Source organism: Heterocephalus glaber, unplaced genomic scaffold (genome assembly GCF_053883595.1).
Source record: "Heterocephalus glaber isolate CG9 unplaced genomic scaffold, H.glaber_assembly_v1.0 deba00001523, whole genome shotgun sequence".
NCBI classification, from domain to species: domain Eukaryota; kingdom Metazoa; phylum Chordata; class Mammalia; order Rodentia; family Bathyergidae; genus Heterocephalus; species Heterocephalus glaber.
In genome coordinates this window covers 22,065,594-22,080,025 of record NW_028258327.1, presented here as the reverse complement: position 1 = coordinate 22,080,025, position 14,432 = coordinate 22,065,594, and the positions used below count along the sequence as shown (strand labels likewise).

Below are 14,432 nucleotides of genomic sequence, written 5' to 3'. Positions count from 1 at the left end.
GAGTAAGAAGCATCACTTTGGGTTCATCCTGTGAGACTAAAGCTTTCGGTGTGCAGCCAGTGGGACATAAGGCTGCCGGAGAAGAACGATGAGGGGGCTGAGGAATATTGGGCTCCTCTAGGACACTTATTTTTTAAGAGAAAATCTTTTAAAATCCTAAGAATGAGTCACAGTCACTTGGGTTGGTTAAGGTTTTGAACCTGTTCTTTTGTTCTGCTCAAGCCACCAGGCATATGTTTCTAAATTACCTGCATTTTGTTAGAAGAAACAAGGAAGAGATCTAGCTCAATCCAAAGGAAAAGAGGATGAAAAACCACATGTTCTTTGTAATTAGCTTCTATCTACAAGGGTGAGATTTTGAGGGGACTGCAAGGTCAGTTGAAAGCAAAGATGAAGGAATCCATCCGGCTGATTTAAACTACGCCGCCAGTCACGTGACCGCCCGCAAAAAAAAAAAAAAAAAACCAAAAAACAAAAAACTGCAAACCTAATTAAGATAGTACCCTGAGAAAGAAAAGGCCATGTAGGGGGGAAGTGCGGATGGGATTTTTGAGCTCAAAGGGAGTAAACTCAGGTAAGTGGCTACCCAGTCAGAAGACCAAGTTACCAACAGCTGTTGTTTTTTTTTACCAACAGCTATTTTTCCCCTCAAAGAAAGAGAAAGCTGAGCAAAGTATCACAGAGAACAGAAACATGAGGTAAGAAATGCATATTAAACTCTAGGTTGCACAAATGATACCTAAACAATCTTTTCTGCAACTGGATTAATAAGAGACTCCCCAGGGCTGGGGATGTAGCTCAGCAGCACTGCACCTGCCTGGCAAGTGCAAGGTCCTGAGTTTGATCCCTGGTACTGAAAAAAATAATAATAATAACAGGCTCTCTGGCTGTTCTTTTCTAAGTATCCGGAACAGAAGAAAAGAAGAGATAAACTTCAAGTGAGCCTGTAGGCCTCTTACTGGCTGAAAATAAAAAAATTTAAAAACACAGAGGCTATGTGCTCCCTGTCCCCCATCCCATATGTTGGGACACACCAGGAAGCTGTTCCTAGTGCCAAGAGAAAAGTCTCTGGGCTCCCTAGTCTAGGGGAGAGATACAGGGAAAGAAGAAAAAAATCTTCATGGCATTTTAGAGAGAAAAAAAAATCCCTTAAAGGGCCTTACCTGCTCTACTGGCTGACTAAAGCCAAATATATTATTGGGTTTGGGGGTGCTGGAGTCTCCTTCTGCGGGTGTATTCCAGGTTCTTTCTGTCCTGAGCAAAGAATTAGTCAGGCCAAGCACAAATGGTAGCAAAGTTGTTTTTTTGTTGTTGCTGTTTTGTACCGGGCATCAAACTCGGAACCTTGCGCTTTCAAGGGAGGCGCCGGACCCACTGAGCTAAATCCCCGGCCCAGCAAGGGTTTATCAAAGGTAGTGATGAGGGGCGCGCGCCTCTGAGCAGCTTCGGCGCTTACGCGCGTTATCTCCGGCCGCTGGGAGTGGCCAGGTTTCCTCGGCTCCAGGCGCCCGCTCACTGCCTCCCTCCCGGCCCCCAGCCGGCCGGTCCCCTCCCTCTCCTCGCGGAACGGGGCCAGTTCCCGTTTCCGTTTCTTCCTCTCTTCTGAGTAGGGAGAAGCATCCTCCACCCAGACACTCCTCCCACTCCCCAGAGCCGGGCAGCCGCGGCTGGGCTGTGGCTGGGCTGTGGCCGGGCTGTGGCCACGGCGACGGGGGACGGTGTGATAGCCTTGCTCCCGCCTCGGGTTGCTGCTGTTTTGGCTAAGGGGACATCCATGACTCTGATGGTGTTTTCATTCAACATAAAGTACTTTATTTCCTTCATCGATTGAACAAATTCAGCTAGTAATTTTAGTGACCCAGATTCAAACAATAATACCTTCCTCTGGAAATATCACATGGTTTTGCCTGTGTCTGCTGATCTAGAGGAAGAAGCACATAGAGTCCATGAAGCTTCCTATTCAATCACCAGAAGGATCTCTTTGAAAGATTCATCACAGGACTACCAGAGAGACTAATTGTTCTGAAGCATCATGTGTTAAAGCAACCAAAGTTTTTCATCTGTGTACTAACTAGAAATAGTTATGATGTTTTCAATTCTTTGAGTTCCAGAAAGCTAGGAGAGTTGAGTTGAAAATCTGAAAATGCGGCCATGGACTGTTTCCTGGCGTTGGATTATGCTCATTCTTTTTGCCTGGGGGACCTTGCTATTTTATATAGGTAGTCACTTGGTTCAAGATAATGACCACCCTGATCATTCTAGTTAAGAACTGTCTAAGATTCTGGCAAAGCTGGAACGTTTGAAGCAGCAGAATGATGAATTGAGACAAATGGCTGAATCTCTCCGGATACCAGAAGGCTCTCTTGATCAGGGACCAGCTACAGGAAGGGTATGTGTTTTAGAAGAGCAGCTTGTTAAGGCCAAAGAACAGATTGAAAATTACAAGAAACAAACCAGAAATTGTCTGGGGAAGGATCATGAAGTCCTAAGAAGGAGAATTGAAAATGGAGCTAAAGAGCTCTGGTTTTTTCTACAGAGTGAATTGAAGAAATTAAAGAATTTGAAAGGAAGTGAACTCCAAAGACATGCAGATGAATTTCTTTCAGATTTAGGACATCGTGAAAGGTCTATAATGACAGATCTATACTACCTTAGTCAAGCAGATGGAGCAGGTGATTGGCGGGAAAAAGAAGCCAAAGATCTAACTGAGTTGGTCCAGCGGAGAATAACATATCTCCAGAATCCCAAGGACTGCAGCAAAGCCAAGAAGCTAGTGTGTAACATCAACAAAGGCTGTGGCTATGGCTGTCAACTCCATCATGTGGACTATTGCTTTATGATTGCATATGGCACCCAGCGAATCTTGGAATCTCAGAACTAGCACTATGCTACTGATGGATGGGAGACAGTGTTTAGACCTGTAAGTGAGACGTGCACAGACAGATCTGGCATCTCCAGTGGACACTGGTCAGGTGAAGTGAAGGACAAAAATGTTCAAGTGGTTGAGCTCCCCATTGTTGACAGTCTTCACCCCCATCCTCCTTATTTACCCTTGGCTGTGCCAAAAGATCTCGAAGATCAACTCCTAAGAGTCCATGGTGATCCTGCAGTGTGGTGGGTGTCTCAGTTTGTCAAATATTTGATCCACCCACAACCTTGGCTGAAAGAGGAAATAGAAGAGGCCACCAAGAAGCTTGGCTTCAAGCATCCAGTTATTGGAGTCCATGTTAGACGCACAGACAAAGTGGGAATAGAAGCAGCCTTCCATCCCATTGAGGAGTACATGGTGCATGTTGAAGAATACTTTCAGCTTCTCACACGTAGAATGCAAGTGGATAAAAAAAAGAGTGTATTTGGCCACGGATGACCCCTCTTTATTAAAGGAAGCAAAAACAAAGTACCCCAATTATGAATTTATTAGTAATAACTCTATCTCTTGGTCAGCTGGACTGCACAATTAGTACACAGAAAATTCCCTTCCGGGTGTGATCCTGGATATACGTTTTCTGTCCCAGGCAGACTTCCTCGTGTGTACTTTTTCATCCCAGGTCTGTCGAGTTGCTTATGAAATCATGCAAACACTGCATCCTGATGCCTCTGCAAACTTTCATTCTTTAGATAACATCTACTATTTTGGGGGCCAAAATGCCCACAACCAGATTGCTATTTATCCTCACCAGCCTCGAACTGAAGAGGAAATCCCCATGGAACCTGGAGATATCATTGGCGTGGCTGGAAATTATTGGGATGGCTCTTCTAAAGGTGTCAACAGAAAGCTGGGAAGAACAGGTTTATATCCCTCCTACAAAGTCCAAGAGAAAATAGAAACAGTGAAGTACCCCACATACCTTGAGGCTGAGAAATAAAGCTCAGGTGTAAGAGATGAACAACCAAACTTAGTTCGAACCACTTCAGTCAACCACTAGATGAAGAAGGCCCTAACCTAACAGTGAGCAACTGGGAACTGACAGGTACTTTCTTGGTGGAGTTACTCTTTAACAAGGACTTTGATGCCCTCAAACCCATACACAATACAATGATGTATTCACACATAACATGCAAGCAGATTGTTTTCTACTTTGCCCTTTAAATATTAAGTCCCTATGAACCAAACACTGCCGCACTGTGTAACTTAAGTGACACAGGCATTTTGTGTGAGACTTCAAACATGGCGCCTATATCTGAGAGATCTATATGACTTATTGAGAAGACCTGAACCAGTTCCCTGCTGTGGAGAAGTTGATTCTTAGCCAGTGGTGGTGTTGTGACCACTGAATTCACTCCAATCAACAGATTCAAAATGAGAATGAATTTTTTTCCTTTATAGGATTGTCTGGATTTTTTTTAAGTAATTGCATCAGTTCATCCACCTCATCATTAATAAGTGAAGGATACTTTAGAAAATAAAATAATTCACTCTCCACTAGGAACTTTTGTAAAACAATGCCATGAGCAAATTCTTTAGTACTCAATGTTTCTGGACATTCTCTTTGATAACGAAAAATAAATTTTAAAAAGGAAAAAAATGTATTGATATAGGGGAAAGAGATGTTAACTCCCAAACCTGCTAGGTAGGAACAATGGAGGTTAAGAGTAGGAAAATTTATTGAGAGAAAGATAGCTTCTGTCTAAGAGAGACAGAAGGGGGATGGGAAAATGGGTTGCCCTCTTATTCTGCTTCTCAGTTATTTTATGGGACAAAGCCACCAGAAGAGGCGGGTTCAAGGTGGGACAAAACTATAGTCAACTAGTAAGATTGAAGTACACTTGCTTAGGTAATATTGATTAAATGGGGATCCAATGGGGAAACAAGTCATGTAGCAGGTGTACAAGGAATGAGCAAGGATTTTTGGCGGTAATGGGTGGGTCAAGGATCTTTCTCAGAAGATCTTGGTCCCCTACCCAGGTGATTGATACCTATTTAGAATATCAATCACTGCTATTCATCCTTAGGCAAAGCGCGCGTGGATGTGGTAGTTTCTTTTCTTTTACAATGCTAGTCTTCAGGAAATGTGTCTTGGTATGTCCTCCATGTTGGTTCCTCGAGGGCCAACCCTGTCTAACTGCCTATGAGATATCTAATTAACTTACCTATCTACAATAGTAGGAAAAGGAACAGACTCTGCACAGCAAGTTTGGGCTAAGTTAAAGTAGGAAAAGAAGTACATCCTACAGTATGAGGGCAGACCACATGAAAGAGCAAACAGTGGCAAAGCTCAGTGTGGACTGTCCTTTTCGTATCACCCAGTCCTTAGGCTGATGTCAGGTCTAGGCTGTCTTATGGAAAACCTACTCAAGTTCTCATGAGAGGTCCACATCCAGGGCTTTAGGAACTGCTCTGTGCACATGTCCTGGGATTTTGTAATTAGTAGGTCATACCTACTTCCCCAGCTAGCTTTGCCATGCCCTAATCTCTTGCCTCAATTACTGTATATCACTACAATTAGTTTATTTTTTAGATCAATTTACTTTACTCATTTAAATCATTCTGCCTCTGGGCTTGGTGGTGCACACCTGTAATACCAGGACGCTGAGGCAAGAGGATTGCTGTGAGTTCAAGGCCAGCCTAGGCCATATAGTAAATTTAATGCCAGGCTGAACTCTATAGTAAAGCCTTGTCTCAAAAACAAGAAAAAATTAATTTTTTTGAAGAAAAACATTTATTGATACATTTAGATATACATAAATGATAACATTGATCATAGGAAATTTGTACCTATACATGATATATCTTGCTTCTTTTTTCCCATTCCCCCCTTCAACCCCTTTTCCCTTCCTTATTTATGAAAACTTTGTTTCCATTTTTTCCCTTCTATTCTCTTTTTCCTTGTCCCTTCTTTCCTTTCCCCCTCCCCCTCCCTTGTTCCCCTTCCCATTTGAACATAAGAAAAAATTTAAAAATAAAACATTCTGCCATGTGCAGTTGTGCACACTTGTGAACTCTGCTATGTGAGAGTCTGAGCCAGGAGGATTACAAGTTTGAGGCAGCCTTAACAACTTAGTGAGACTTTGTATCAAAATGAAAAATAAAATGATAAGGACTGGATTTTAACTCAGTGCCAGAATGCTTGCCTAGCATGCACAAGGCCTTGAGCTCAATCCCAAGTATGGTATAAATAGAGATAGATAGTGACAGGTTCCCCAAGCTGGACCCCTACCCAAGCAGACCCTCTACCTGAATCTACAGGAGCACAGAGATAACAAAAAGCCAGAAGCCACCCTGCTGCTCTCACAACCACCCTGTCTATCAGCCAGCCCCAGGCCCATCCCCATAGGATGCTAAAATTTTCCACCCTCTTGACCAGTGCCCCCTCCCCTACCTAAAATGCCCCATATCAACAATGAGCACTTTTCTCTCAGTGCCAAAGGCCTTCTCGCCCTTGGCCTATCTGCATCCAACTGGCAATAAACTCATCACATGTTGCTTAGACTTTGCCTGCTTCAGTGGTCTCAATTATGCCTTGGTCTGATCTTACAGATGATAGATAGATGATAGATAGATAGATAGATAGACAGATAGATAGATAGATGATAGATAACTTTATTTTGAGAGGTATCCATATGCTTCACCAGAATGCCAAAGGTGCATTGCATAAAAAATCTTCAGAACCTGCAAGATGAAAAAGATACGTTTGTGTTTAAAACAGTATAGCTTGAGAGCTCATGGTTTTTTGGAAAAAGAAGTTAGAAAGTAATTGAGTCTCTGACCATGACTACAATATTCCTTCCACACATTGGAAAAAAATATGGGCAATCTCATGAGACAGTTTGTGGTCTGGGTTTCTCATCACAGAAATTGGAAGAATATTTGCAATTTTTTAAAAACAAGTTACTTCATGATTTAAGTCAGGGAGCCACCTGTTATTGAAATCTCCTGGCTATTTTATTGGGTAGCTCCTTCTAAAAGTGGCTCACCAATTAAATATTACCTGGGTTGTTCACCCCTCCTTCTGGAGTTGGATTCCAGGTTCTTCTCATCTTGAACAAAGAATTGAAAGCAGTGAACAAAAAGCAGTGGAAAGTTTCTTTGAAAAAGTGATAGTGAAGAGTAAGAGAGAAACTGGCTCTGTAGAGTGAGCTTGGGCCAAGTAAAAGAAGAAAAAGCGAGATAAAGTGTACCCTGGAGAAAGCAGGGTGTGCTGGTTTTGAGGAAAGCCAGGATAACAGTTTGTTCTTGGCATCTATGTCCTTTTATACTGTCCAAATCTTGAGGAAATCCATGAGAACTTCCATGGATTTGAACTAATATGGGTCCTGAGAGATCGTGCTGGAATCTGATGCCTCAGGCTGATGTTAGGCCTAGGCCATCCTATTGAAAACCTGCTCAGGAAGTCCAGGTACAGGGATTTGGGAACTGTTCTGTGCATGTGTTCTGGGATCTTGTAATTAACAGGTCCACCTACTTTCCCAGCCAGCTCTGCTGCATTCTAATCACCTGTGTCACACCTGCATTCTTGGTTGGGACTTTGATGAGCCATTTCTCTAAAAATCTTTGGTTTCTTTCAGTGGAAAAGAAAGTATTATGAGACAAACTGAAGAGTTAAGTGTGTGATGGAGTCACATGGCTCCTGAGCTATTTCAGTGGAAGAGCTAAAAAGGTTTTTCTCATGAAAGAATGATTTCATACTTAGGGCATCTACTGCATTTCTTGGTTTCACAGAAACTGAATAACTCATACTGATCCTTTTCCTGACAACATTAATATGATGACTATTTTTTCTCACAATTCAAATTTTTAAAAATACCATATTGTGACCAGACCCAGATCTGGCTGCTTGCCATTTGAAAGCCAATACCCAGGAGACAAGAGTTGCTGGGAAGGAAATCAGTTTCATTTAAGGGCCATTACCCTGAGAAAATGGAGGGACTAGTGTCCTCAAAGTTCCATCTTCAGGAACTCAGGAATGCAAAGGCTTTTACAGGGGGAGAAAGGAGGAGCAGGAAACAATGGGCCAAAAGGTGAGTGGGGTCTTCCTCATTAAGGGAGGGTGGTTTCTTTTATTTTCCTCCTCTTTGACAGGAAAGTCAAAGTAGACCTTGACCTTTTGGGGCTAGTTACAAATAACTTTTCTGCAAGTTAAGTGTCACAATAATGTACACACTTTTTGTAGTTGGCTAATTAATGCAAAGAATAATTAAAGAATAAGAAGGGTAATTATATATGCTGGTGTTTTCTGAAGATCACCAGATGTTCTGCGTTTCATGAATCTAAAGAAAGATTATTCAGCAGTTAACATCTAAATATTTTAGCTACGACTTTTCTTTAGAATTTGGAATGGTGGTTGGGCCTGAGGCAGTAGGATCACCACAAGTTTGAGGCCAGCCTTGTCTACATAGTGAGTTCAAGGCCAGCCTGAACTACATAGTGAGACCCTATCTCAAAAAAAAAAAAAAAAAAAAAGTAGAATGTTGGACAAAGGGAAGAAAAGTGAAAAGAACTGCCAAGTACAATGCTCAAAAAAATGGCCCCTGTTACAGTATCGATATAAAATATCATTTCTGAATATATCTGAAATTTGTTATTCCAATTCCTCTTGGTATCAAAAGGTAGCTATTTTTGGCTACCAGTAGAAGAATCTCTTCTGTTTTCAGATAATGGGAAAATCCTAGCTGCTTTGTTACTATAAAATAGTTTCTTATCATCATCCCCTGGCCCATCTATAATAATTTCATAGGTAGTTTTAAAAATTACTTTTTGAAATTTATTTATTTATTGGTACATTTTAGATATACATAATGATTACATTCATCATAGGGAGTTTGTACCAGTACATGATATATCTTGCTTTTTTTTTTCCCATTTTCTACCCTCCCTTTGACCCCTCTTCTCCTTTTTATTTATAAAAACTTTGCCTCTATTTTTTCCTTCTATTCTCGTTTTTTCTTGTTCCTTCTTTCCTTCCCCCCCTCCCCTCCCTTTTTCACCTTTCTCATTTGAATATTTTCTTCTCATTTCCCAATAATTATTATACATTTTAGTCTTTATTTCCACTAACACCTAACTATTTCCACTAACAGTTTCTCACACCAGAGAAAAAATGTGCCTTTTAAACATGTGTGCCTGATTTATTTCACTTAAGAATATGGTCTCAAGGTGCACATCCATTTAGCTAGAAATGTCTCAAAGTGTATCCTTCTTTATGGCAGGGTAGTGTACTCCATTGTATTAAAAAAAAAAAAACACATCTTCTTTATCCATTCTTCAGTTGACAGGCATTTGGGCTATTTCCAAGATTTTATTAGTATAAAGTGTGCCACTATAAACATGGATGTGCATATACCACTGTGGTATGATGCTTTAAATTCTTTGGGAAGATAACAAGAAGGGGGATAGCTAGGTGTTGGGGACCAAGCTATGTGCAGAAAAGTTTGGGGACCAGGCTACATGGCTTAGGTCCCACAGTCTTGAGTCCAGTACAACTTGCTTTAGAAATAGGGAAGTATGCAGAAGGTTACATGTTTCCTGGCTGTGTGTGGAAAGCTCATAATCACAGTGTTCCTATGGCAAAATAATATCTGCTGATGACAGTACAAAAAAATGCAGGAATCCAAGTATGGGGAAAGACCTAGTCCCCATTAACTTGTTCCCTTTGTGAGGCTTAATTTGTTCTTCATTTTTTATTGCCCCAATCTCACTGCAGCCATAGTTCTAGGAAAAGTACACTACCCATCCCTCTGCATTTCTTGCTGGCTAACAAAAGTGTATCATCAACCACAGAGACTGTCAATCTTATCCTCTAGAAGCAGGTTTCTTCCTGTCCCCTTATACCTTGAATTTTGTCTCCAACTTCTTTTATTCTCCATCATCCTCCCTACAGGTATCCAAGGGTCTGATTAGCCCCCAGCAGCTGAGTCAAATGGAACCTCTAGTCCTAGGTTTTTGAGGAATTTGCACAATGATTTCCATAGTGGTTCTACCAGTCTATACTCCCACTCCTTCTCCTTGTGGAGAAGGGTTCCTTTTTCCCCACAGCCCTGCCAGCATTTGTTATTGGTTGATTTCTTGATAATAGCCATTCTTTTTGGAGATGGAATCTCAGCATTATTTTAATTTACATCTCTCAAATGACCATTGATGTAGAACATTTTTTCATATCTTTATTTGTTGTTTCTACTTCTCCATCTGAGAAATGTCTATTCATTTCAGATGCCCATTTTTGGATTGGGTCTTTTAATTTGGAGGGGGGTCTGGGTTTTTGTTGTTTTTTTTTTTTAGTTCTTTATATATTCTAGATAATAGTCCTTTGTTTGAGAAACAGCAGACAAAATTTTTTCCCACACTTTGGGTTGCCTCTTCACTCTGTTATTGATTTCTTTTATTGTACAAAAGCTTTTCAATAAGATGAAATTTCAGTTGTTGATTCTTTGTGATAGTTCCTGTGTGATTGGAGTTTTGTTCATAAAGTCTTTGCCTACATACATGAATATCCTTAAGAGTTCTATCTAGTCTATCTTCCACCAGATATAGTGTTTCTATTTTAATACTTAGATCTCTGATGCATTTTGATTTTAGTTTACTGTATGGTGAGAGATAATGGGTCTAGTTTGAATCTTTGGCATGTGGAAAGCCAGTTTTCCTGGCACCATTTATTAAAGAGATCTTTCTTCCAGTGAAGATGTTTGGCTGCTTTGTCAAAGATGACATGGCTGAATATGTCTGGAGTTGTTTGTGCACCTTTTAATCTGTGTCACTGATCCTCAGGTCTGCTTTTTTGCCAGTACTATGCTGTTTTTATCACAGTAGCTTTGTAGTATAATTTCACATCAGGGATTGTGATGCCCCCTGCCTTGCCCTGTTTGCCCAGAATTTTTTGTTATTCTAGGACTCTTCTGGTTCCAAATGAATTTTAGGGTTTTTTTCTCATTCTGTGAGACTTGCTGTTGGAATTTTGATTGGGATTGCATTAAATCTTTATAACAATTTTGGAAATATGGCCTTTTTCACTATATTGGTTCTTCCTACCTAAGAACAAGGGATATTTTTCCATTTTCTGATATCCTCTTCAATTTCCTTTTTCAGAGTACTGGAGTTTTCAATGTAGAGGTTTTTACTTTCTTCATTAGATTGATTCCTATTTCACTTTTTTGATGCTATAGTGAAAGGTGTTGTTTCCCTAATTTCCCTCTCAATAAGTTTGTAATTCATGTACAAGAAGGCTATTTATTTTTGAGAATTGACTTTGTATCCAGCTATGCTTCTGAATTTGGTTATTAAATCTAGAAGTCTTCTATGTAGAATATCATGTCATCTGCAAATAATAATAATTGAACTTCTTCTTTTCCTATCCTTGTTCCTTTTATTTCTCTCTCTTGTCTTACTGCTCTGGCAAATGCTTCCAGAACTATATTGAATGAGAGTGGTGACAGTGGACATCCTTGTCTTGTTCCTGATTTTAGAGTGAAAGCTTTCAGCTTTTGTTCATTTAGCATGATGTTGGCTATGGGTTTGTCATAGATGGATTTTATCAGGTTGAGATAAAGATCATCTATTCCAATTTTCTGTAGGAATTTTATCATGAATCAGTGTTGAACTTTGCCAAATGCTTTTTCTGCATCTATTGAGATGACCATGTGGTATTTGTTCTTGGCTCTGTATATAGTATATTACATTTATTGATTTGCATATGTTGAACCATCCCTGCATTCCTAGGACCTATTTGGTCATGGTATATAACCTTCTTGATGATTTGCTACATTCTGGTTACCAGTATCTTATTGAGGATTTTTGGTTGGATCCTTCTCTGGTTTTGGTATCAGGTTAATGTTTGCATGTAGGAAAAAATTGGGGAGTACTGATTCCCTTTCAATTTCATTAAAGAGTTTGAGAAGTAACAGCATTAAGTCTTCTCTAAATTTCTTGTAGAACTCAGCAGTGAATCCATCAGAGCCTGTGCTTTTCTTTGTTAATAGGTTTTTAATTACATCTTCAATTTCATTGACTGATATTGGGTTATTTAGAATTTTTATACCTTTATGATTCAGCTTTGGTAATTCATATGGATCTAGGAATCTGTTCATTCCTTTTGTGCTTTCCATCATTACAATAAAGGTTCTCAAAATAGGTATTAATGATCTTATGGATTTCTGCAGGATTTGTTATGCTTTCATCCTTTTCATTTCTAATTGCATGAATTTGAGTCTTCATTTAATAAGGTTAGCTGATTTGTCAATTTTATTTGATCTTTCAAAGAACCAACTCTTCAATTCATTGATTCTTTGTATTGTTTTCTTAGTCTTGCATTCATTTCTACTCTGATCTTTATAATGTATTCCCTTGTACAAGCTTTGGATTTGACTTGCTCTTCTTTTTCTAGGAGCTTCAGGTTCAACCTTAGGTGGTTTGAGCTCACTCTCTTTTCCTTATAGGGTATTCAGTGCTATAAATTTCCCTCATAAGACTGCTTTCACTGCATCCCATAAGTTCTGCCATGTTGTAATGGCATTATCATTTAATTATTGAAACTGTCTAATTTCTTCTTTCATTTCATTTGTGACCAATTGGTTGTTCAGAAGGGTGTTACTTAATTTCCATGTGCATGAAGTTCTTGTGATTTCTTTTGTCATTGATTTCCAATTTCATTTCACTATGGTGTGATAGTATGTATGGGATAATTTCAATTCCTTTGCATTTATTTAAGCATGTTCGATGAGCTAATATGTGGTCTATTTTTTAGAACAACCCATGTGAAGCTGAGAAGAATGTGTATTCTGATGCTGTGGGGTGGAACACTGTAGACATTTACTAAGTCCATTTGTTCAAAAGTTTGTTTCAGGTCTAATATTTCATTATTGATGGTTTTTTATCTAGTTGATCTGACTATTAGTGACAATGGGGTATTGAGGTCCCCCATTACAAATATAGTAATACCTATTTGATTTTTCATGTCCATTAATATTTGTTTTAGTTGGGTATGTCAATATTTGGTGCATATATATTTATGATTGTTATCTCTTCCTCTTGGATTGTTCCCTTTACAAGGATGTGGTGACCTTTTTTGTCTTTTTTTTTTCTTTGTACCAGGGATCAAACTAAGGACCTTGTGCTTGCAAGGCAGGCACAGAGCCACTGAGCTAAATCCCTGGCCCTTCTTTATATCTCTTAATCAGTCTTGGCTTGAAATCCACTTTGTCTGCAAATAGAATAACTACCCCTGCTTTTTTTCCAGGTTCCTGTTGTGTGAAGTATTGTGCTTCATTCTTTGACTTTCAGTCTATCAATTTCTTTTTTAATTAAATGTGTTTCTTGTATGCAGCATATTGTTGGATCTTGCTTTTTAACCCATTGTGCCAGTCTGTTTCTTTTGTTTGGTGAATTGAGACCATTGACATTGATGGTTACAACTGATGTGGATTGACTTATTCCTACCATGCTATTTTCCTGTCATAAGCTCCCTTCTTTCTTACTCTATTTAATTTCTATTGGGGTTCATGGAGTTGTAATCATTGTTATCTCTTTCTAGAATACCCTTCAGAACATTTTGTAGTGCTGGTTTGGTGGTCATGAATTTCCTCAGGTGTTCTTTGTCATGGGAGTATCTTATTTCTTCAACACTTTTGAAAGAGAGTTTTGCAGGGTACATCAGTCTGGATAGGAAGTTGTTTTGCTTTAGAGCCTGAAATACTTCACTCTAAGTTCTCCTTGACTTGAGGGTTTGTGTTGAGAAGTCTGCTGTGATTCTGATGAGCTTTCCTTTATAGGTGATTTTTTTTTCTCTAATGACTTTTAAATATTCTGTTCTTGTGTTGAATTTCTGGAATCATGATATTATATGCCATAGGGAAGTTTTCTGATCATGGCTAATTGGAGCTCTATATGCCTCACTTATCTGTGTGTCATATTCTTTTTCTCTAGTTGGGAAGTTTTCTGCCATTACTTCTGTGTACAGGTTTTTAATGTCATTTTTACTATCTCCTGCTTTTTCATTGACTCCACTCAATCTTACGTTGTTCTTCTTTGCTCATTTAGCAGTTGCTGCATTGATTTCTCTTGGTTGTTTACTATTTTAAAGAAATCCTTCTTTTCATGATCAGTAACCATATGTCTGTCTTCTATATCTGATATTCTGTCCTCATATTGGCTCATTCTGCTACATATACATTCAGTTAAATTTTTAATCTCCTGAATATTTGTTTGAATGTGTTTCATGGATTCCATTTCTTTCCTTTGCTGGGTGTTCATGGTTTCCATCATTTTCCTGAACTCCTCTATTTTTGTATCTGCATCTACTCTAGAGTCACTAAGCATGACTTTCATTATGGTCACCATCTCTGCAGTTATCTCTGAAATTATTTTGCTTTTTGTTTTCTAGAGCCTCATTCATCTGCTTTGTTACTTCAGCTGTTACCACTTCAGAGATTCCAGGTGGGGGACTTTTGGATTGTTCCACCTCATTGCCCCCTGGGTTTGCCTTTGGTGAGCTGAAAGTCTGGGG

General features: G+C 39.4%; 1 long non-coding RNA gene and 1 pseudogene across 4 annotated transcripts in view; one reads left to right on the top strand and one right to left on the bottom strand.

Annotated features, from left to right (window-relative positions):
• The window catches only part of LOC101710023 (uncharacterized), a 478,704-nt gene extending 477,112 nt beyond the window's left edge, over window positions 1–1,592 (bottom strand). For 2 of the 4 annotated variants that reach the window (XR_015441555.1, XR_015441554.1), the window contains exon 1: window positions 1,164–1,592. This is a non-coding gene — a long non-coding RNA (uncharacterized LOC101710023). The remainder of the gene's footprint in view (window positions 1–1,163) is intronic. The other 2 variants (XR_015441553.1, XR_015441557.1) reach the window with 2 other exon arrangements.
• A 104-nt stretch (window positions 1,593–1,696) lies between these two features.
• On the top strand, window positions 1,697–5,062 carry LOC101708604 (alpha-(1,6)-fucosyltransferase pseudogene; annotated as a pseudogene).
• The last annotated feature ends 9,370 nt before the right edge of the window (window positions 5,063–14,432 follow it).